The sequence below is a fragment of the Triturus cristatus genome, chromosome 2_2 (assembly GCF_964204655.1).
Source record: "Triturus cristatus chromosome 2_2, aTriCri1.1, whole genome shotgun sequence".
In the NCBI taxonomy this organism is placed as follows: Eukaryota; Metazoa; Chordata; class Amphibia; order Caudata; family Salamandridae; genus Triturus; species Triturus cristatus.
The window spans coordinates 851,318,908-851,341,719 of record NC_140582.1 but is presented as its reverse complement, the minus strand read 5'-3'; the positions used below and the strand labels follow the sequence as shown (position 1 = coordinate 851,341,719).

Genomic DNA, 22,812 nt, shown 5'->3' with positions numbered 1-22,812 from the left:
TGCTGGGTTGGGTTGCAGTTGCTACGTCTACTTTGGAGAGGAAAAGGACTGGACCTTGCTTTTTATCCTGCTTGTGAAGTTTCTCCAAGGGCTTGTGTGTGCTTGCCTCTTGTTAAGAAGTCGCAGGCACATCAAAAACGTCATCTGCAGCATCCCTGAACTTGACTTCCAAGTGGTGACAATTCCAGTTCTGGGCCATTGGCGGTGCTTCTGCTGCTCCTGGAATTGAAAAACCACGCTTCGCCCTTCCAGCGCATGTTTTTTCCGACGCTGCACCACTGTGCAGGAGAAATTTCCAAGTACCGCCACCGTGCGGCCATCGAAATCAATGCAGCACCTGCCTGTGGCCAAAGAAACCGCAGCAGTCAGAGTTCAGCGCACTGTGTCTCCAATGTACGAGACCACCACACTGACTCCGACGCAGGCCCTGCTGTGCGGCTGAGAAGATCGACACATCGTTGGACAGCCTCTGAACAAGTCGATGCAGCGTCTGTTTGCCGTTGGTGCATCGACTTCCAGCGTGTCCGGATTTCCACACATTGCACGTGTGCACCAAGTCTATATCGACACTGGGCTTCAGTAAGGAACCGAGACCTCTTGTCCAGAGAATCAAAGTATCACCTCCCCACGCAGCAAGAAACTGACGCATCACCTTCTCTGCATAGCAATAAGGAACCAACGCATCTCCTCCCCTCGGAGCAAGAAACCAACATCACCTTCCGTGCATGTAAGGAACCGCCACACTGCTTTGCTTTCTGGCGTCTCACCTCCCCACACCTGTTTTCATCTTGTGATTTTGACGCATCTCAGGTACTTTGTACAAAAAGAGACACATTCATAGTTTTATAATGACTGAACTGTTTTGAACCTTTTTACAGTGATATCTTAATTTATGTATGTAGGATTTTTGTCATTCTGGTCTTATTTTGATTAGATCAAAAACTGCTATTTTTCTAAACTGGTTTGGTGTCATTTTGTGGTGTTTTCGCTGTGTTACTATATATTTTCACAAATGCTTTACACATTGCCTCTGTAGTTTAGCCTGACTGCTCTGTGCCAAGCTACTAGAGGGTGAGCACAAGCAAACGTAGGTGTGTACTTTACTCATCCTGACTAGAGTGAGGGTTCCTGCGTGTACAGGGTGCAAACCTATTGACAGCCAGAACCCCTATTTCTAACACTGATGTTTACAAAAAATACTGGATTTAAACAAATACATTTACGGCTGATATTTGAGAAATAAAAAATGTGGTGTTGGGAAGACTTAGTACTAATAATATTATCTTGGTTCCAGGGACACTGCAGTTATGGCTGTCATGTATTACCCATCTAGAGGCATTTGAAATTGCCAGCACCTTTTTACATTAGTATGGCAAACCTGTCTCATGCACTGAGGTGATGACTACTAGCAATCTTGCATATGGTGGCCTCTAATGTAATCTTGCCCGATGTGGTCATTATTAGAACACTAGTAACATTAGTAGCATTAGATGATTTTTATTAAAAGTAAGTAACTGACATTACAGAAAAGGTTGGAGACCCCTGCCTTAGCGCAAATAACTTTTGCATTGGGTGTCGAGTGGTTATAGTGCCTGATATACACTCTTATGTTGAGAAATCCGAAAAAAGATGTGTAGAGGTTAATGCATCGCAATCTTAATTGCTTGATGCAGTTTATGTGAAAATAGGAATGATGTTGGGCATCTATTTGAATTGGTAAATACATTGCCAAAGTTTCGGTTTACCTCAGGAAATACTAGTCTGCAGTGTACATCGTTCACAGTAGGCCAACAAATAATATTTTAGATGGAAAGTTTGCGGAATATGTCATGCAAAATGGATATCATTATTTCATGATATTATCGTCAGCTGTATGATGTACCTGCATGTAAAATAATAACTTTTTTAAAAAAAAATGAAAGTGTGGAGGTTTTTGGCGCTGACCCAAGTGCCTTACAACTTTCTTTTTTTTGTACATTGTACATGCAAAATTATCACTCACCACATATTGGTGGCAAGTGTCTGAGCGAAACTGAAGCAAGCAAAATTTGCAATTAGCTACTAGTTGGCACTAGTGAAAAAATAGGCACAAATACAGTTTGCAACGATTTTAGCATTACCACATGTCCCAGTCATATGCAGACTTCACGTGCCCCAGTCGTATGAAATCTGACAAACTGGTATGGACATCGACTTCTGCCTCTTATGCTTTGTGATTTAAGAAGCCAAATTACTGCATGCTCGCCATTTATGGTTATGCTAAATCATCATCTGAGAAGATCCGTATGCCTTAAATTTACTAATTCATGTGAAACTTCTAGGAAGATACAGCTGTCTTTACCCACATACAATGAAATAACAACATTATAGATTTGTGGTGGACAGGCCAATACTGACTTTTTACAGGTGCGAAATGGGTTTACTGACATACCTAAACCTGATGTTTGGTTATTTATGTTACATTGATATAAAACTTGTAGATTGTGTACTTCTACCATGGTCAATGGGACAGAGGCTGGACTGTGTACTTCGTCCACTTTGAATGGGATAGAGGTTGGAATATGTATTTCTGGCTCGGTCAATGAGACTGCATACTTCTACCACTGCCCATTGAGACAGAGTTGGAAAGTGTACCATGGGCGCATGCTGCCTGTTTAGGAGCCAATAAGGAGGAGGAACCTAAGATCTTGCCATCCAGCCTAGGCAAGATCAGCTACTTCAAAAGGCCTATCCAGCATGTGACCTTGTATCCGCTTCAGTGTCAAGGTCAAGAGAGCCGCTCAAGTCAAGTGGACTAACGTGGTACCACGCCAACCACACCCCCGCAGCTCATACAACAACTTCAATTCTCAGCAACACAGTACAGACTGCAAAAGTGGAAACGTTGACAGATATACAGCCACCATGTGACAGGCTGCTGTGTCATGCTTTGACTTTAGCCAACTCTCTCCCAAGCCTCCTTCCTTGCTCCACCCGTCTAACCCACTCTGTTAATGTGTTCACATGATCGCTCCCACTACTTCAAGCGTTGTCAATGTGCGCACTTCCTAAGCTCCTGTTTCACTGTGTGCACTTTTTAAGCCATTGTCTTACCCCAGACACCTCTCCACCTTTTTTTGGCTCCTTATATCGCTGTCCAGAACACTTGTCCCGTGTTGCTTGCCTGCTGTCTCTCGCTCACCGTCCCCCACAGACTGCCTCTGTTCTCCTCCCACTCTGTTTCAGAATACCTGCCCTGTCATTTTTCCCCCCTACTTCCATCTCTGCTCTGCATCCTCGGTGTCCCTATCTGCACTCTCCCCTCTCCCTGCACGCTCCCTGTCCAACCGCCTCTCTCTATTTCTACTTATCATTTCCTTCCTCCTTCTCACAGCCGGACTCCCCTCCCACAGCCACCTTGGCGATGGAATGCCCTTCAAACACACGGTTCATTGCGTTTCGTAAATGTTTTACGAGGCTCCAAACAACTTTTTGTTCCACCCTCAGTGCAAACAGTGTTTAGAGAGAAACTGTTCACGAAACTATACGCTAGAAGTCCCGGTCGAAGAGACGAATTGTGCTTTCTCTCACCAACCCCTTCCAGACAAAAATAAATTCAACAAAAGCAGTCGAAAGATAAAGTAAAAGCATCCTAGAACTTGTAACATAATTTGAAAAAGCCGATATGGACGGGTTTCAGCAGCGCCCATTCGACGCGCCTCCCTTGCTCCACTTTACACAAGGTGTGTCTAACCGAAAAAAATGTTCTTGGATACAGTTCATGTAGCTTGCAAGTTTCCAACCGTCCTTTTACCCAACACGCCCTAAATACAATCACTAAACGTGCAGGAACTGAAAACACCAGCAATGCTTATAAAAGTATGAAAAGCAACGAAGTAACCAAAACCCAGAGTCTGCAGCGGGGACGCTGCACCTGTCTCACTGCCGCACCTGGGGAACCACCGGACGACGAAACGCGGTTGCTTCCGCCTCTCGGTAACAAATTCCCAAACGCGGAACTGGATCCGCGAGGCTCTTGGGGACACGCAGGGGGCGAGCTCGCGATGAACATACCTGGCGCCGGTGTCTCTCCCTCCCGTCCGAAGAGCCTGGCAGCCCGCGCAGCTCTCAAGGGCACCAAGGACTCGCGGTGCGCGCGCCGGGCAGAGCGGAGGAGGTGCGGCCGCGTCACTGCGCCGTACCCCAAACACCGACTGGTAATCTCAGCGAAGAAACGGCTTTATCTCGACTCGGGGCAAGGACTGTAAACACCGCTGCACGCATTATTAAAAGGAGATGAAATTTAACAACTAAACAGGCGGACGGGGGGGGAAAGTGCCCGCCTGATCGGAACCGGCGTTGTCTGAATGAATTTTGAGTCATGTGGAGGAATGGTGCTGGCTGGAAACCGGTAGTCACGCGTGCTGAGGAGACAGACGTACCTGCGGAGCTGCATTCCAGCTCGGAGTGCGGTTTCAGGCGGCTGCCTCGGGGCGTGCTCAGGTGGAGACAGCGCTGCCCACGGTGAACCTGCAGGGGCTGCTGCCTGTCCCGGCGCCCCGCGTGATTGACACCTCTAAAGGTGCATTAGTTTCACACTGCAGGTGAATGGCAAAAACGAAACTACAAGTGCCCGCGTACATAAAAATAGGACTGGAATAGTGCCCGTGTGGGATGTCTGTCGGAATGCATGCGCACCAGCAAATCTGAATATTATGAAAGGCATGTCATCACAAACTTGTCAGTCAAATACAACATTAGTCTATTTCTATCCACTTCTCTCCGGCCTTCGCCCTGGTGTAAGCGACGCTTCTAGCCCCTCCCGCAGTAACTAGCAGGGAAGTGCAAGACGTGGAATATACGACAAGAAGTGATTTTAGAATTGTGTGGATGTGCTTGGAGTGGTATGTGAACTGGGCACAAGTCCTATAAAAAGAAGTGGGGGGACTGACCAAGTAAGACAATATGCAGATGCCCTTATGACATCATGACGTAGCGCTATAAAAGAAATAAAATCGTGCTATTTAAATTGTTTCTGTAAATACTGGGACAGACTAACCCATCTGACAGTCTTACAGTGTCTGCATTTATATACAGGGACAGAACAAAGGCAAAAGCATGTCTCTCTTAAGTACCTGTGAAGAGAAGGCAAGCTGTGTGCCTTTGTTGCCCTCTATGCAAAAACAACAGTTGACGGACAGAATGCAGAACATGGTCATGCATTCACCCCAGTACAGAGATCTGGGCCTAAAGCCATTGTTTTTTTGCTCACCATGCCATTACAGTTTGAACCCAGCCATATGCAAATCAGTCTTGACCCTGTGCCTCATGGGAACAGTCCAGCCCGAACTGCCAAGCCAGGTCCTCCCTGGACTGGAAACAAGCATCCTAGGACCAGTTTCGGGGTTTCACCCCTCTTCAGCCAGGATAGCTTGATTCCAGTGGCATGGAGAGCACAGGACCCACGTCTGAGCATACCCGTCCCACTCGGGGTGACAAATGCTAAAACAACAGTTGATGGACAGAATGCAGAACAATGTCATGCATTCACCCCAGTACAATTGTGTGCCTTTTGCTTTGTTTCCCTCTATGGCATTTACATTTCAATGTAAGGTTCCAGGCGGCCCCCAGTCAGCATACGCAAACAAAAGGAGGCTGGATGGCCCCTTAACTTCGGCCCAGCTAGAGGTGAAAAAAGGCTCCCTCTCTGCCTGCACGTTACTGCTGGGAATGGAAAGCAGGCAACGTGCAGGTGCTGCTGAACGTGTCCCGGTGTATGAAAATTACACCGGGACAAGTTCAGCATATTTCTGTGGGGCCCAACTTCTTGGCAGGGGGAACGGCGTCCACCCAGTGAAAAGAATGGGGGGACGCCGTGTACCTGTGTGTACCCCCGACTCGAGCCCTGTATGTGAAGTCCACCCTCATTGGGACAGCCCTCTTATGTGGTCTGCATCTTGTGTTAGGTGGCTCAGAGGCCTGTGGCGCTCCCTTCCCTGGTAAAATGCCCTTGTGTGGCCTGAGGGTTGTGGCAGGAACTGGAGTGGTGTTTGAAATTTTCTAATTTTGTTAAAGCTGTCTCACGCCTCACTGGGCCTCAGAGAGTTGCTGTGTCTCCCATAAGTGCATACCTATGTGCATTAGCTGATACACAGAGGCATATGTTGCCTCGCGTGCAGGTGCACCACGGGACCAAAGGGTGAGGAACCTGTTGCCCCCCGATTATAGCTATTTTAAAGCAGAGGTTGGAGGCCCATTTTCCTTGCTTGCATTTTGGCCCGTGGTGTTCTTCCGGCACCACTGTCGATGATGCACACAGAGCATAAGGCTGCTGAGACCTACTCCCAACAAATAAATGAAACCTCTGATCTGCGCCCCCCTGCCGACCTAATCTTCAGAGAGCAGACCGTGAGCACTTTTCTTTTGGTAGCACGCATACCTAAACCTGTTATAAATCATTTTGGCGCGATGATTAAGAAAACAATTCTTAAAGGCAGTATTCGTCTGCAAAACTAAATGTAAACAGTAACCTGAATGAACGGAATTTCAACACCTGTACTTCACTTAAACGTCTGCTGCTTTTCTAAAAACACTTTTATTCAAGCATTCTACTCCTGCTTTTTGAAGAACATTACTAAATTTGGGCTCACAGTTTGTCTCCATGAAATTTTCGCTTTACTGGTAACAGATTATCAAGTCAGTTTGCCAATAGTTACATGATATGGCCAAGCAAGCATCAATCGAAGTGATTATGCTATAGTGGCTGTCAAAACCAGATACAATTTCAGGGACTAGCATCATAAGATCGCTGTTTACAGAACACATTGCAAACTGCCCACATTCCTGTCCAGAATACATATCAAATGGAAGAATGTACCAGAGCAAAGAGGGTTAACGACTGCCCCAGCACCACATCATGCTTTTGATGTGTTACCTCATTACTAAGGGTCGCATCCCAATCCGTCGTTATTTTGCACACCATGCCACCTCAGTTTGGACCCACGGACACTCTGTCATTGGATGATGCCCTAACTAGGGTGAAACCAGTCCTGGGTTGCTTGTGTTTCAGTTCAAGGAGCACCTGGCCTGGCAGTTCGGTCTGTGCTGTTCCTGTTGGAGCAGGGTCAAGGCTGATTTGCATATGGCTGGGTCCAAACTGAGGTGGCATGATGTGCAAAATACCGATGGACTGGGATGCGGCACAAGTGATTACCAGTGGCAGAGGTTAATTCAAGCATTCCATCCATCATTTTTTGTATACTTTAGCATGTCACCCTAAGTGAGACAGGCATGCCCAGATGTGGGTCTTATGGGCACAGTCACTGGAACCAAGCAATATCTGGGTGATGAGCCCTAACTAGTGTGAAACCAGTTCTGGGTTTGCTTATGTTCCAGTTTAGGGAGGACCTGGCCTTGCATTTCCGGCTGATCTATTCCCACTGGAGCTGGGTCAAGACTAGTTTGTAAATGGTTGAGTCAAAACTGAGATGGCATGGTGTGCAAATTAACGATTGACTGGTATGCAGCCCAAGTGATTACCAGTGGCTGAGATTAATTCAAGCATTTCTTGCATCACTTTTTGTATGCTTACACAACTAGCAAAATTAACTTTTCCCTTTCAAGCTACACCGCAGTTCCTAAGTTTTTGAAACACATAATCATCAGACCCCTCTTAAAGAAACCTGAGGGATACATCCAAGGACTGTGAAACTACAGATGGACCTCTAGGCCTCTGTGCCAAATTCCTTGAAGAAGAAGTTACTATTCAATTGCGTGAATTTATTCAGCAGAGCCTTCTCCTGAATGATTATCAGCCAGGAGGTAGACTTTTACGAGTTACAAAATCAGATCTGGCAAATATAAGAGAATACTTCATCGTTGCAGTTGACGGAGGTCAGCAAGCAGCCTTGATTATCCTTGAGCTTTTCATAGCCTATATCACCATGGAATATAGCATCCTGGTTGGTGGGCTTACGGAATGTGTGCTGGTATCTTTGATTGGATTAAACCATTCCATTAAAATTGGAGTGAACAAATACAAACAGTGTTAACTGTTTGAGCGACATACAGAGTATCACATGGTTATTCCTTCTCACCTATCCTTTAATATCTGCATGCTTCTGTTGGCTCAAGTACTATATCAATACAAGATGCACTTCTAGATGTATATAGACAAATCTCCGAAACATAGCTGCCCAGAGAACCATGCTAGCATAGCTGTGTTTTTGAACTAATTAATTTTCGGATGAATAAACGGTTCTTGAGTCTAAACAGAACATAGGGGCCTATTCACAGAACTAATCTGAGACAAAATCCTAAACTTAATACTTTTGGTATTCACAGAAGGCATTCAGTAGTAGTAAAGTTAGGATTTTGTCTTAAGTTTGACTTAAGTTTGACTTAAGTTTGACTTAAGACAGACTTAAGCCAGTATTAAGGCAGACTTAAGATAAACTTAAGACAAATTTAAGACAAACTTAGGACAGACTTAAGACAGACTTAAGACAAAATCCTAACTTTACTACTACTAAATGCCTTCTGTGAATACCAAAAGTAGTAAGTTTAGGATTTTGTCTCAGATTACTTCTGTGAATTGGGCCCATAGACTGAAGTTATATCGCAGGTAGAGTCGATCAGAAGTCACCTCATTTACCTCGCCTACCAACTGGGACTTTCTTCCTACCCCCACGCAGTAGAGAAGAAACATAGTGGTACTTTTAAATCCAAACCTCAGCTTCATCCTGTTAATTGATGCAGTTCTCAAAAAACCTCAGCTTCGTCTTGTTAATTGGAGCAGTTGACAAGGGAACTGCCTTCCAACTTTCACTAGTCATGAGTCATGATCATGTTGTGGCGGATCTGGACTTTTGATTCAAATTCTACCCCAGCCATACCAAAATCAATGCCAGAATGTAAAGAGTGTGGAATCACACAACCAGAATGTACCTGCCTTAGCATTGATGTGATCATGTCAAGTCAGTCCTGAGGGCTCTCCACTGGCTTTCGATGGAATTCAGGATAAGATTGAATACTCTGCATTATGCATAAAGGCATACTGGGCAAAGGTCCTTGCTACCACCAGAAATTAACAAGCCTTGATACTCTAATCAGGTATCTGCGTTCTGTCTTTGCTAAGCTGAATCAACAACAGACCTTTAAGAGACTAAAGCACAGTGGGTGAGCTCAGGTGCTCCGAGACCTGATACTGTGAGGCACAGTTAGCCCTTGGCTTAAAGAGAAACCATGCTACTTTCAATTTAGGAAGTTCCTGAAAGCAAAGTTTTTCAGACTGGTGTTCTACACTCCATATTCAGCAAAGGAGCAAAGTAGAATGACATAATCAGCCCCCTCTAATATATGCAGTTGGACTCCACCCCTCAGCTCCTTTCAGCTAGCATCGGGTCCCATCGGTTGGCTTCGTTAGCTCTCTCATTTGCTTGTATCTTATTCAATTATTTTTCTTGCCCGTCTGTTTGCCTCTCCATAGAAGCATACCATCTTTACCGTCCTTTTGGGTGGATTGTATTTTTTTTGTTTTTGTTTCAGCATTCCATGAAAGTAAATGTGTTTTCTAGATCTCTCCCTTGTGTGCTGCTTCACCCCTCCAAACACTCGCCATCCCTGCGCGCTCTGTTTCTCTCTCCCTTATGTGCTGCTTCACCCCTCCAAACAACCGCCATCCCTGCGCTTTGTGTTTATCTCTCCCTTATGTGCTGCTTCACCTCTCCCAGCACCCGCAATCCCTGCGTGCTCTGTGTTTCTTTCTCCCTTATTTATTTATTTATTTGCATATTTTATATAGCGCGAACTTGACCCGAAGGTATTGGAGCGCTGTACATGAGCAGCGTATTTACATTACATATTCAGGCACGGGGAGATTAAGTGATTTGCCCAGAATCACAGGATGTGGACGCGACACCGAGGCTCGAACCCTGGTTTCCAGCACCAAAGTTGGCAGTCTAGCCGACGGACCACATCCTCGTATGTGCTGCTTTACTCCTCCAAACACCTGCCATCCTCGCACACTCTGTGTTTCTCTCTTCATTGTGTGCTGCTATTGTTCACATGCTTCTTCCCCGAGCTCAGTGTTGCTGTCTCCATTGTGTGCTCCTCTGCCCCTCTGCCCAGATTTAGTTTTATTTTATCCCCCCATTGCTTCCATCACCTGTTCCTACACTACTTCCCCTCCCCATGCAAACATTACAAAACCTTTATGGTTCAAACTTTTTTGGAAGGCCTTTCAGCTGCCAAATGTTCTCTTCCCCAAGCGTTTTTTGTAATAATCAATATGCTTATATTGCATTAATACAATTAGTGGGTAACAGCATATTTCTGATATCAACAGCCTCCCAATTCAAGCCACTCATCTCAAAATATGAACTTCCTTTATGTTAAAGAAGCCCCCACATTGAGCTATCAGTGCTAGAAGTTGGATGGGTTATTCTCTGAAAAAGGCTCAAATATGCCGGGTGACGTGGAGAGTGGGTGATGTAGGGAGGTAATTGCCTGACACTCGGGTTAGAGTTACACAGGGAATGACAAGAAATGAAAGCGTAGGAAAATCATTGTCACAACACTGCTTGCTCCTCAAGTCAGAACTGCTATTAGACTATGAGTTTGGTGATCCATCGAGACCATCAGTGTGCCACGGTGGGAAGGGTGAAAGGGATGAAAACACTCCTGCTGCCCTCTTAGCCAGCATCCCCTCTGCCAGTCGATGCAGCCATTGTATGACAGCAGCAGTGTGCATGGCTGCAGTCGTCCAGTGAGATCAACACAAAAGAGCTTGTGATATTTTCAGTCATTGGGCCAGTTAGCGTCCACTCCAACCTCATTGTTTTCAAAGACCGTCTGAAAATTCTGATGTTTTGTTTAGTATTATAGTTCAGTAATGCATAACTAATAATCAACATTAACAGGTGTTGTTTGTGAAATAAGATAGTCAGTGGGTGATACAGGATATATAACCTTACACCTAAAGCTGCTTCTCATGTTCATTCAGCACTTTAACCACTTAACTGCTGGGCCTTTCCCTCCCAGTGCTGAGCCCTTTTTTGGCTATTTGGGGTGGTTCACGCTTAAGCCCCTTTAACTTTTAGTCCACATAAGGTATCCACATCAAATTTGTGTCCCTCTCTTCCAACATCCTGAGGTTTCTAAAGATACCCATGGTTTCTGGATTCTTCTAGAGGGGGACCCAGAAATTAGCTAAAGTACATCTACATTTTAGGTTTTTGCTGAAAATTTGGAAAAAAGTGCTGAATAAGAAAACGTCTGGTTTTCTCCCTGCAAATGGTATCAACAAAGCGTTTGTGGTGATAAAACCACCATCTTCCCAGCTTTCAGGATTAGGCAGGCTTTTGTTAGTGGAACAAAGCCTATTTTTTGTACTTTCAACCTCCTTTCAGTTTGTGCTAGAAACTGATGTAAAACCAATAAAAGATCCCAGAAAGCTATACATTATCGAAATGTAGACAAAATTCTGAATTCAGCAAGGGGTTATTTGGGTAGATCCTTCAAGGTTTTTTATAGAAAGCAACAGTTGAAATTAAAAGATATTGAAAATGAGTTAAAAACAGCCATTTGTACCTGCATTTTCACCTGTAACTTCTTCTAAGTATGGCAGATTTTTAAAAGCAATATACTGTTGTGTCCACTGGAGCCTTATGGTTGCAGGGCTATATAGGACTTGTAGGCCAATAACTGAGCTGCACCTTGCCATGGTTTTTCATTCTGTACCGGGTATACAGCACTTCACTTGGAAAATATAAAGAGTGGAAAATAGGTATAAAGAAAAACTATGTATTTCCGAAATGGGAACAACATATAGAGTGTAGAAGCAGTGGTTATTTGCACAACTCCGTATATATGGGTACCTATACCAGCATGTGAATTAAAGGGGATTTTTGAAAAGGAATTCTTTTTTACACACTGTTTTACATTTGGAAGGGAGAAATGCATAGAAAGCCAATAGGCAATAACACTTGTTCTACTATTCTGTGTTACCCTAAGTCTCCCAATAACAATGGTACTTCACTTGTGTGGGTAGGCATAGTGCCCGCGAAAGGACACGGCCCAAAACCCAACGTTGGCACATCATTTATTTCCAGTGAAAACTGACCCTTTTTTTGCAGTGTGCTTAGCTGTGGTTTTTGGACCTTAGTTAAGCTGGCACCTAAGGAAACCTAGCAAACCTGCACATTTCTGAAAACTAGACACCAAGGGGAGTCTAGGAGGAAGTGACTTGTGTGGCTTTCACTAGGTTCTTTTCCTCACATTTCTGTGTTTGAAAGTTCTGAAATCTGCGTGGATCCACAAAATTCTACACACCCTTCATTCTCCAAATTCTCCTGATAAAAATGGTACCTCACTTGTGTGGGTGGGCCAAGTGCCCGCAGCAGGGAAGGGACACAAACATATTGTGGAGACATCAAAATTACCTATCACAAAACAGCCTGGTTTTGCAGGGGGGCACCTGGGTTTTTGGCTCCGGGCTCAGCAGCCATCTAAGGAAACCTACCAAACCCACACATTTCTGAAAGCTAGACACCCGGGGGCATCCAGGGAGGTATGGCTTACGTGGACCCCCCTACGTTTCCCTACCCAGAATCCCCTGCACACCTCAAATTTAGCTTGAAAAATCTAATTATTCTCAAATTTCTGTGTGGGAAAGTTGTGGGATCACTGGGCCGACACAAATTTCCTACCACCAAGCATTTCCCATGGTCTTCCGATAAAAATGGTACCTCACTCGTGTGGGTGGTCCAAGTACCCTTTACAGACAAGGGCCCAAAACATACTGTGGAGACATCAAAATTATCTATCACAAAACGACCTGGTTTTGCAAGGTGAGCACCTGCTTTTGTGGCCCCGGGCACAGCAGCCATAAAGGGGAACCTACCAAAACCACGCATTTCTGAAAACGAGACACCCAGGGGAGTCCAGGGGGGTATGGCTTGTGTGGACCCTCCAACATTTTCCTACCCAGAATCCCCCGCAAACCTCAAATTTAGCTGAAGAAAATCAAAAGTTTCTCCGAATTTCTTTGTGGGAAAGTTGTGGGATCACCAGGCGGATACACATTTCCTACCACCCAGTGTTCCCCCAGGTCTCCTGATAAAAATGGTGACTCACTTGTGTGGGTTTGCCAAGTAGCCGCGACAGGCAAGGGCCCAAAGCATATTATGGAGACATCAAAATGACCTATCACAAAACAACCTGGTTTTGCCAGGGGGGGCACCTGTGTTTTTGGCCCCTGGCTCGGCGGCCATCTAGGGAAACCTACCAAACCCAGAGATTTGTGGAAGCTAGACACCCAGATGGGGACATTGGTATGCCCATTCTGGTCAGCCCCTACGAATAAAAAACAACATAATCCTTAGTTCCTAATGGGCTTTCGATCAGAGGCTATTGCCCCCATCTGTTTCCTGGGGGGGGGGGGGTGGGAGGGGGTGGTGGACAGAACAACTGTGGCATTTTATTTGGGGGTGGGGATATATCTCTCTTTCTGTTGATGTAGATTTTTTTATAGGTGTGATTACCCTGGGGGCGAAACCACACATCTATAAAAAAAGCCCCTACAGGTGGTTGGCCACTAAGCAGGAGGGCCAACCCCCTGCCAATATCACAGCCATACAAAAAAACCTTTATTTTTTGGGGTAGGGGCGATCGCACCGTGGGTTAAAGGGGGCCCTCCCTGGTGTCGACCATTGGACGTGCGCAGCACCAGGGAGGTAGTGCTTGTGTCGGCCAAAGGGACTAAGAATAGCAGTTTATTTATTGTAAGAACAACGATCGTTGAAGGTGAGGGGTTTTGTTGTGTTGGGTGCTGCTGGCCGGGAATGTGTGTCAGAACCTCAATACTAGGACAATGTTTGGTAGTATTTGTTTTTGGGTGTGACTCTTTCAAGAAGGGATTTGAAATGGCAGCAGAGCACTTAAATATATGTACCTCTGGAAATTTGTTTCCCAATTACAAGTTTTTTTGCACTAGAGGAATTCAAATAATTGAAAAACATTTGTCCCTGGACATTAGAAAGTCGTAGCTTATTCAATTTCAGAGGCTCCCAGATTCGATCCACTATTGCAATGGGCCTTCAGTGCATTGTAAACAGCGTATGCCGTCTTTACACACTGCCAGTTCAAGAAGTATTCACAAATAAATAGGTCACACATTTATTATATGAGTTACGAGTTATTGGCCCAACCAATGCTTTTTTGTATTGCATTGTTAAAAAAGTAAATATAAAAACATTTTAAAATTATTGTATGGAAGCAAATGGATATCTAAAGGTGTCTAAAACTGTACATTCAATTTAATATTATTAACCTCTATAAACACCATGGTCTATTTTTCAAATACTTTTAACGCAGGAAACTCTAAACAGAATTTGAAAAGCATGTGATCCTGCTTAAAACTAACACAGAATACTAGTTGCAATTACTTAAAAGACTATAACAGTTGAATAAGAAGTGTTAGGATTAAAAATGAAAAGCTTGCTGTAAGAAACTGGCTCTATATATACTGCACCAAAGTGAGGTACAGTGTGTATAGAGTCCAAGAGTCTCTAGAGGTTTGGCAGAGGTTCAAGTTAGATAGAACCTTACTCTCTAAAGTGGTAGCTTGGTCGAGCAGTAAGGCAGTATCAGAGGACAGTGTAAAGCATTTGATGTATACACTCAAGCAACAAATGGTCTCACACACTCAAGAACTGAACTCTAGGCCAATTGTTTTGTATAAAAAAATATACTGTTGTTTTATTTCTAGATCCAAGCAAGCCTGGTACAGGTAAGCATTTAAATACTTTGCAGTAGTAATTGACTTGTATGAACACAGTTCAGAATTGCAGTATAACTTGTACTGGTTTTGGTTACAGGTTTAAGAAAGCAGTTTGCAACACATTGCAGGTATAGTACATTCAATTGAATGGGCTTTTTAAATAAAATGCAGTTAATTACTTTTCAGATTACTTTTCTAACCACAGGACTGGATCCTAGATTCAGCCCTGGGACATTTCCTGAAAACAGGTGAGTAAATGTGGTTTGGTTAAAGATACGATTTTTAAAGAATATTATTGCATTTCAAAAGTTGACAGGAACTTTTTCTCATAGAATTACCAATGTTATCCTATGAGAGGGAATTCACTTAGCAGGTAAGTTACTTTTGCGTTACTTTTGTAATCCAGTGCTGGACTCCTAGACTCAGCACTGGGATATCGGTAAGTAATTACGTTTTTGTAGTTTGTACGATTTTTAAAGAATATTCTTGTATTTCAAAAGTTGACACTTTGAAACTTTTTGACAAAGAACCCCCAATGTTATCCTATGGAAGGAAATTCAATTCACAGGTAAGTTACTTTTCAGTTACTTTTCTTACTCAGTGCTGGACACCTGGGTTCAGCACTGGGACCTTTCCTGCAAACAGTTGAGAAAATTTGGTTAGGTTATTTGTGCGATTTTTAAGGAATATTCTTAGTTTTCAAAAGTCGACAACTTTTTGGGAGAAAAGTGTCAATGTTATCCTATGAGGAAAAGTGAGTTATCGGTCTCGAGGTAAGTAATCGGTCTTTTGAGTTAAGGTTCTGGGGTTGGACTCAGGTGTCTCCCAGGGTCAGTGATGCACTGTTGTTGCACCCCCAGTGGCCCTCGGGCGGCCTGGTGCAGAGTGTTGAGGCCCAATGTTATCCTATGGAGGATAGGGGGGCTCCGGTTGGTGGTGGCTGGCAAGCAGGCCACGGGGTTGTGGGAGCAAAGCTCCTAGGGTTAAACTCAGGGCAAGTTGGGGACCAAGTTAGCACCAAAGGGGCACCCTCAGAGGTGCCAGGGCAGCCGGGTGAAGGGTGCTGTTTTGAGGTCGGGTGCCCTGTTGATTTCAATGGAGATTCTCCGGGGCAAAGAAACACTGCAGGCTCGGGGACGAGGATCTTCCAGGAGTGACCACCACTTCGAGGGGTAAGTTGGGATGCAAAGGGATGTTTAGGCACCACTGGGTTGGGCACAAAAGGGCGTGGGGCATCGGGTGCAGAGGTGCCTTTGGATGTCGAATTTTCTTGGCCGCTCTGGTCGCGGTAGGCGGGGGTCCTCTGGATTGAGGCTGCAGGCATCGTCTGGAGGCTTGAGGCAGATCAGGGGTCGCCGGATCTCAGGTCAGGATCGCCGGGGGGACCTCCTCGTGGTGTTTGTTCACTCAACACGGTCCGGGTTCGGCGGGTGCAGAGTGTGCTGGATTCGCGGTTCCTGGCTGGCACCAGAAGCTGCAGTTTAAACACGTCCGGTGTTCTCAGGAGAAACAGCTTGGAGAGTGAAGGCAGGCAGGTCCAGCGGAGTTTTTGAGGTTGCTGGCCGCTGGACACACCGGGGTTTCGCAGGAGCACGTTCGAGGGGAGACAGGCCTGTAGGGCTGGGGACAAGTCAGTGGGAGTCGTCCTCTTGTTAGCTCTGCACGGATTTTCGTCCTTCTTTTCTTGTGGTTGCTGGATCTGAGGAAGGAAGGGTCAGGGGACCACTAAATACTAAATTTAGGGGCGTAACAGGTAGGTAAAGGGCAGGGACCAATGGGTCCCTTCCCGGGGGTGGGTACTCCCCCTATTCTGCCACTTTCCAGTTGGAGGGGGGGCAGGATCCTGTCCCTGGTTGGCTGGGTCCCCCCATCCTCAAGATGGCGGGGACTCATGGTTGTGCTTCACCTCCCCCACCTTAGGGGTGGAGTTGGCAGAGGTGGGCACACCTCTCTTCCTCACTTGTTTTTCCCGCTGGTTCTCCTGCCCAAAGTGGGGGGTAGAACCAGTGGGTACCAGTTGCTGAAAGCAGCAAATGGTCTGTAGAGGCTCACAAAGGCGACATGCCTTTGAAGCTTCTTCTTCGTGAACCCTGCCCATCCTGGGGGAGGAGGCTTGGCACCTCGTCCCAGGATGTGCATCGTTTTAGGCCCCAGAGAGCAGCAGGCTCTCGACCCAGGGGTCCAGAAACATGTCTGGTGATGGCAGCCTGCGCAGCCACTCAGTCAGGTCACTGGTAGTTGGTCGTTTTTCAGGGGGCATCTCTAAGATGCCCTTTGTGGTGCATTTTACATTAAATCCCACACTGGCATCAGTGTGGGTTTAATGTGCTGAGAAGTTTGATACCAAACTTCCCAGTCTTCAGTGTAGCCATTATGGTGCTGTGGAGTTCGTAATGACAACCTCCCTGCACCATATACTCTTAATGGCAGCACTGCACTTACAAGACCCAGGAATGGACCTGGGTACTGTAGGGGTACAGGGCTCATGCACCTGTACCCTCACCACTGGCATAGGGCACCTAGCTAGAGGGGTAACTGATGTATGCCAGGGCAGTGGTTTGTGGGCATGGCACACAGGGATGTGTGCCATGTAGAATCTTTGTTTGGTTCTGCACCTAGACACCCAGCCTGCAAAGGCAGTGTCTGTGTGTGTCAGGGTACAGGGCCTCTAAGGGTGGCACAATAAGTGCTGTAGTCCTTAGGGGCCTTCTCTTGTCACAGTGCCCTGGGTACCTATGGTACCATTTACCAGGGGCAGACATGTGGCCAGAGATGCTAATTGGGTTTTGTTTTGGGGAAAGAACGCAGGCCCTGGGGTCCTGATTGGCAGGGCCCCAGAGCACATCAAGTCAAAGAGAATCAGTAATCTGGCAACAAACAAAAAAGGGGGGAGGGGTTTACTGCAACAGAAACCCACTTTCTCACACTTGCCAAGGCCTAATTTAACTTCCACAGAACGAGGGGGATGAGGATGTAGCTGTACGGCTAGAGCTGCTGACTTTGGAACTGGGGAACCGGGTTCGAGCATTGGCTCAGCATCCTGTGATTCTGGGCAAATCACTTAATCTCTTCGCGTCTACCAAATAATGAATGTGTCCTTGTGTAATGTAACTGGTGCTCATTTACAGCGCTCCAATACCTTCGGGTCGAGTTCGCTCTATATAAATCTGCAGCAAAAAAAAAACAAGCATTGAAAATGCAATAGGTCTCGCCTTTGACTAAGCTAAAGCCATTTGCTTTGCTAATGGTACTGTATAGCAAAGCAATTGTTTTTTACTTAATAAAAGGCGAGACCTATTGCATTTTTAATGCTTTGTTATTAGTGGTGGGTGAAGCACTCGCTTGCACTTGGTGGTAGGTGATGTGCAATAGGAGCTACCTGTACCCAGTCTGGATATTTTAGCAGATATTAAACAACCATAAACCGATGCCCTTGAGTCCTCTGTGCAAGCACTGACCTGAAAACAGTCAGTTAACACCCTAACATATTAAATCCACTGTAGTGCTAGGTTATTAATTATACTATTATTGCCCATGCACAGAGGATACAACTTCTTTTTTGCGTTTAATAGTAAGCATTAATTACTGTAGTATTGTTCACTGCCTAATTCAATAGTACTCGGCTTCTTACCCTCAAAAGAGTGAAAGCTTCGGTTAGCGCTGTATGCACGTAAACGTTTCCATGCACAATAGTCCCAGGTCTTTGTTGAGGCTGCATAACCCTCTGATCAGGACTGGAAACAGTTACCTGTGGCTTCCATCTGAAACACAATATTAAACGAATGAACCTACAGACCAAAGTTCTAGGGTTTGGATCTATGACCTGAGATGATACGTGGAGCTGTGCAGCAGGCACATTGAGCACCTGAGCTATTTTATTAGTACTGGAAACTGCGTGTTACTGCAAAACAGACTTCTTCATCTGACCCACTAACCACTGTGCTAACATACTAGCTGACACACTTAGTCACCAGATAACCGCATAGCTCAGTCTATTGAACCTCCTACTGTGGAAATCTGCATGCATTTTAAAACTTTTACAGCCAATACAGCGTTCGAGCCTGCCGACTTGGGAAACTGATAGCTATTATTTCTAGTGCAACTTAACAGCAAGACTGGGGTAAAATGCATCATGTACTAAAATATGTAATGTATACACCTATATGTGCATATATATTGTCCTGGTTGGTTCTTTTAATTCTGTACTTCCACTGATAATCGGAAAACGAAAACTGAACTAACCACGGCAGTTAAACATAAAACCAACATTCAAAATAATTAAAAAAGAAAATCACCATAAAAATGCTAACACAATTCCTGAAAAGGAAAATCAAACCTGAAACTTAACTAGTTACAGCAATTAAACAGAAAACCAAAATTAAAGGTTACCATAAAAATACTAAACGTGTGAGATCGAGATTCAACCCGCGCACTTGGCCCTGGGGTGAAGCAGCATAGTTTGCCAAGTTTCTGGGCAGGGCCGGTGCGCCTCTGCATTCTCCCGGTGGGCTAGAGACCCCTAGGTGTTAAGACCAGGATGGGTTGCCATGATGATCCAGGTGACTATCGGACGTTTTCATAGCGCGTGGCAGGGCAACAGACTAGCCCCCAGAGAGGCGGTGCGTGAGCGGTGGCCCTCTCAGAGGTGGGTGCCTCTGCCTTCTATACTGACCTAACCTGTACTGGTCAGCACTTTCGGGGCGCTGGGGCGGGTGTGGGTGGGGGGGAGTCAGATGTTGCGTTCACAGAGGTAGAGCAGTCAGGCGCCCCTCCCAGCAGTGCACAGAGGTAGAGAATGCAGGTGCACACCACCATCAGTGCACAGGCCAGGGAGCACGCAGACGCTCACCCCCAGCAGCGCACGGAGGTAGAACAGGCCACCCCCTGCCAGGAGTGCACACAGGTAAAGCAGGGAGACAAGCATGCAGGCAGCACTCACCGCCGACGGGCACACTGGGCTTTTCGGAGCCACCTCGGGGCAGGAATGGTTAGGGGCCCAGCTGTCCCTTGGAGTCAGAGCCACGCTGTTGCCTAGCAGCGCCCTCTGGCCGCCATTGGCTCCCGCTGGGGCAGAGCACGAGGAGGGGGACCGCTTGTCTTAGACAAGCAGCGGGCCATTCCTTTGCGGACGGGTGCAATTTGGAAATACACCCGGGCGTCAGCATGGAGGCAGCGTCTAGCGAGTGTTGTGTGCGGCACCAGCCGCTATTGTCAAAAAAGCGTACTGGTGGAGACTGCTGGGGCAGCCTCTAGCAAGTGCTGTGTGCAGCGCCGGCCGCTATTGTCACCCAAAAAGCATACTTAACATGGCTTGGCCAGAGATATGCGGCGCCGTCGGGCTGCTCTTGTAAAACAAAAAGCGCACTGAATAACAAGCCTTGGCCCGAGGGAGGTGGCAACAGGAGCACGCCGAGGCGCATTTTAAGCAAGCTGTCGGCGTTGTGTGAAAAACATAGTGCGTCCCAGCTGCGTCCCAGCTAATGAGGGAGAGTGTGTAACGCCGCAAGTGAGAGAGCCAATCCCGGTGGGCGGGGCCAAAAGTGGACAGGACGGTAACTAGGAGGGACTAAGAAGCCTCCTTTTCAATCCTGAGCCAGCGTTTATCATGGAGGATGACGCCAGCTAATAGAAAGAGATGGGCGGGGCTTCAAGTCCGCCTCTGAAAGCTTCGGAATCCGTATTGATTCCAAGAAGCTCTCGAATGACGAGAGCAGCGCATACGCGCTGCTATCTCCAGCCGAGACTTAACTAGGAACTGATGCGAATGCTCTGGCCTATTGGAGCTGGGCAGCAGCCAAAGGAGCACGCTTATGGACCTCCATGGGGAAAGACATCTCTTTTCAGTCATGCTAGATTTATTTTCAGCCTTATAGACCAGCTGAGCAGCCTGCCCTCCTCCAGCATCCTGAATACTGCGTTTGTGTGCCAAGACAGGGGCTTTCATGCAACTTGTGGACTCAGTAGACAAAACTAACCGAATTAAGTCTCCTCTTTAGTCAATGCCCTGGACAATATACATGTTACCAGCACATGGTGATGAGATCAAGGAAACACATGTGCTCCCGATGACTTCTCTAAGAAACAAAAAGTATTTCCCTCGCCTGAGCTGCGAAAGAATACAATTCATCCAGTCATAAAGAAAGTAATTAATTTGTGCTTAAGTGGAGGGTCAAACACGAGAAGAGGAAGGAAAGCCAGGAAATAAGAGGCAAGCACATGAAACTTACACACTCCAACCAGTGATATGAAATTGTCTGTCCTAAAGGCCATTCTACGGAGCAATATTGTACACATTAGATCATTGACCTTAAAATGCTAAAGTTAAAGGGATGTTTAGGAGGAATTTGAGAGAGCCTTTAACTGATCAAACCCGACAGAACTGTTGTCAGCAAATTAAGCTTTCCTCCTAGACATAGGTTTCTTTAAGTTCATACGCTAAGATGCACCTCCAAGTGACTACACATGATATATATAGAGGTCTCAGCAGGCTGTAAATTGATGCACAGACGGTGAGGTGTACTGTCTGCTCTCAGCCTGGAGATGTCTTATGTTTCTGATTCTAGGAGGACGTGTTTGATGTCATGAAAGTCAAGGCGAGAGCCATGGAAATGCAGTTTCTATTACAGTGTGGTTGGTGGGCTGTTTGTAGATGTCCAAATATGTTTCAACTTATGTGAGTAAGTGGCTTCCTTGATAAATAAAATGGAAAGGAGTCCCTTAGGCTAGGTGAGTGGTGGAATTCTCCTGCCTTTTGTTGTTCAAGCCTAAGAGCAAAACAGATTAGTCATTGGGATTAATACAAGTACTTTATGAAGCTCTGAAGAAAGTGGACAGCTTTGGAAGAAGAGATTGGCAAATATTCAAGAGGCATCTGACATCTTGTTAAAGTAGAACTCGGGCCTCTTCCTGTAGTGACGGAAAAGTGTACGCCCCAGAGTATGATCCAAGATAAAACATTTATCAGGAAATTGGTGGTGCCAGTGTGAATCCCTGTTTATGATGTAGTGGAAAATAGTCTGACAATCTGGTATCAGTTATTGATGGGGACACTATTGTTTATATATGATGGCAGAGAAAAGTACGTGGTTGTTAGGAGACTAATTATCAAAAGTAGCTAAAATGTACTGTCCCACTTGAAAGACTACGGACCCGATGTGCAATGGTATTTGTGCACGAAGAGACGCTTCTGTGAGCCACTACTTCAAAAATCCACTTTCTTCATTTGCAGAATGTGAATTTGCGTCCGCAAATTAATTTCCTCTCACCTAGAATTCTTACAGTACGGGGGGAATATTTATTGTAGGTAAATCTGCACCCAGGGGTGCAGTACGTGGGCGTTGCAGTATGGAGCAACTTGCCAGACTTTGTGAACGTGCGCATTTCCCATGGGTATTCGCAAACATTTGGAAATCAATAGACAAACGAAGAACAGTTTCAGAGATTTACTTGTGTTATTTTGAATGTGGAACAGGAGAGCGAGTACCCCCAGAATCGGTGGAGTGCTGGGGGATGGGAAAAATATGTTGTCTCTGAAGAAACAAAAAGCAGCACATTTCATAATTCAGAAATGTACCCAGGCACACGTGAAGCAAACATATTTTCTCATGGCAGCACTACCTTTAGCAATCTGCAGCAGCTACAGATTCCCAAGAGTTCAGCTGGAATACTTTGCCCTTTGCAAAAACGACATACATTTAGTCAGATTGCACGTGCAAGCCTACATGAGTACATTTCCAGCTTTTTTTGAGAATCGGGCTCTATCGAACTGGTAATGAACCTCTGTGACGTGGCACGCTTTGTTCTATTAACTGATGCCTGATGTGCTTGGGTGTTGCTAAATGTGCTTCGGTGTTTTGTTTCTAGAGAAGCCTATACGCAGGACAGGATTATTAAATGGTGTTGTGGCAAGTGTGAGGATATTTAGGACCGAAAACAGGGGTGGGAATCTGTGACATTGTGGGGTGAGATGGTGAATCCCGGGGAGAAAGTCGTGGGGATTAGAAAGGATGAAACACCACCCTGGTACCATTTGTCTAAACCTGGCTCTGTTGCTG

General features: G+C 45.8%; 1 protein-coding gene across 11 annotated transcripts in view; it reads right to left on the bottom strand.

Annotated features, from left to right (window-relative positions):
* Nucleotides 1-22,812, bottom strand: part of RBM47 (RNA binding motif protein 47) — a 341,878-nt gene that overhangs the window by 153,584 nt on the left and 165,482 nt on the right. For 3 of the 11 annotated variants that reach the window (XM_085642212.1, XM_085642218.1, XM_085642226.1), the window contains exon 1: nt 4,054-4,344. The exons of 2 other annotated variants lie outside the window; for them this stretch is intronic. The gene's annotated coding sequence lies outside the window, so the exon portion shown is untranslated. Of the gene's footprint in view, nt 1-3,093; nt 3,197-4,053; nt 4,345-4,421; nt 4,598-18,389; nt 18,520-22,812 lie in introns of those variants that run through there. 6 more of the 11 variants (XM_085642219.1, XM_085642227.1, XM_085642211.1 and 3 more) reach the window with 5 other exon arrangements.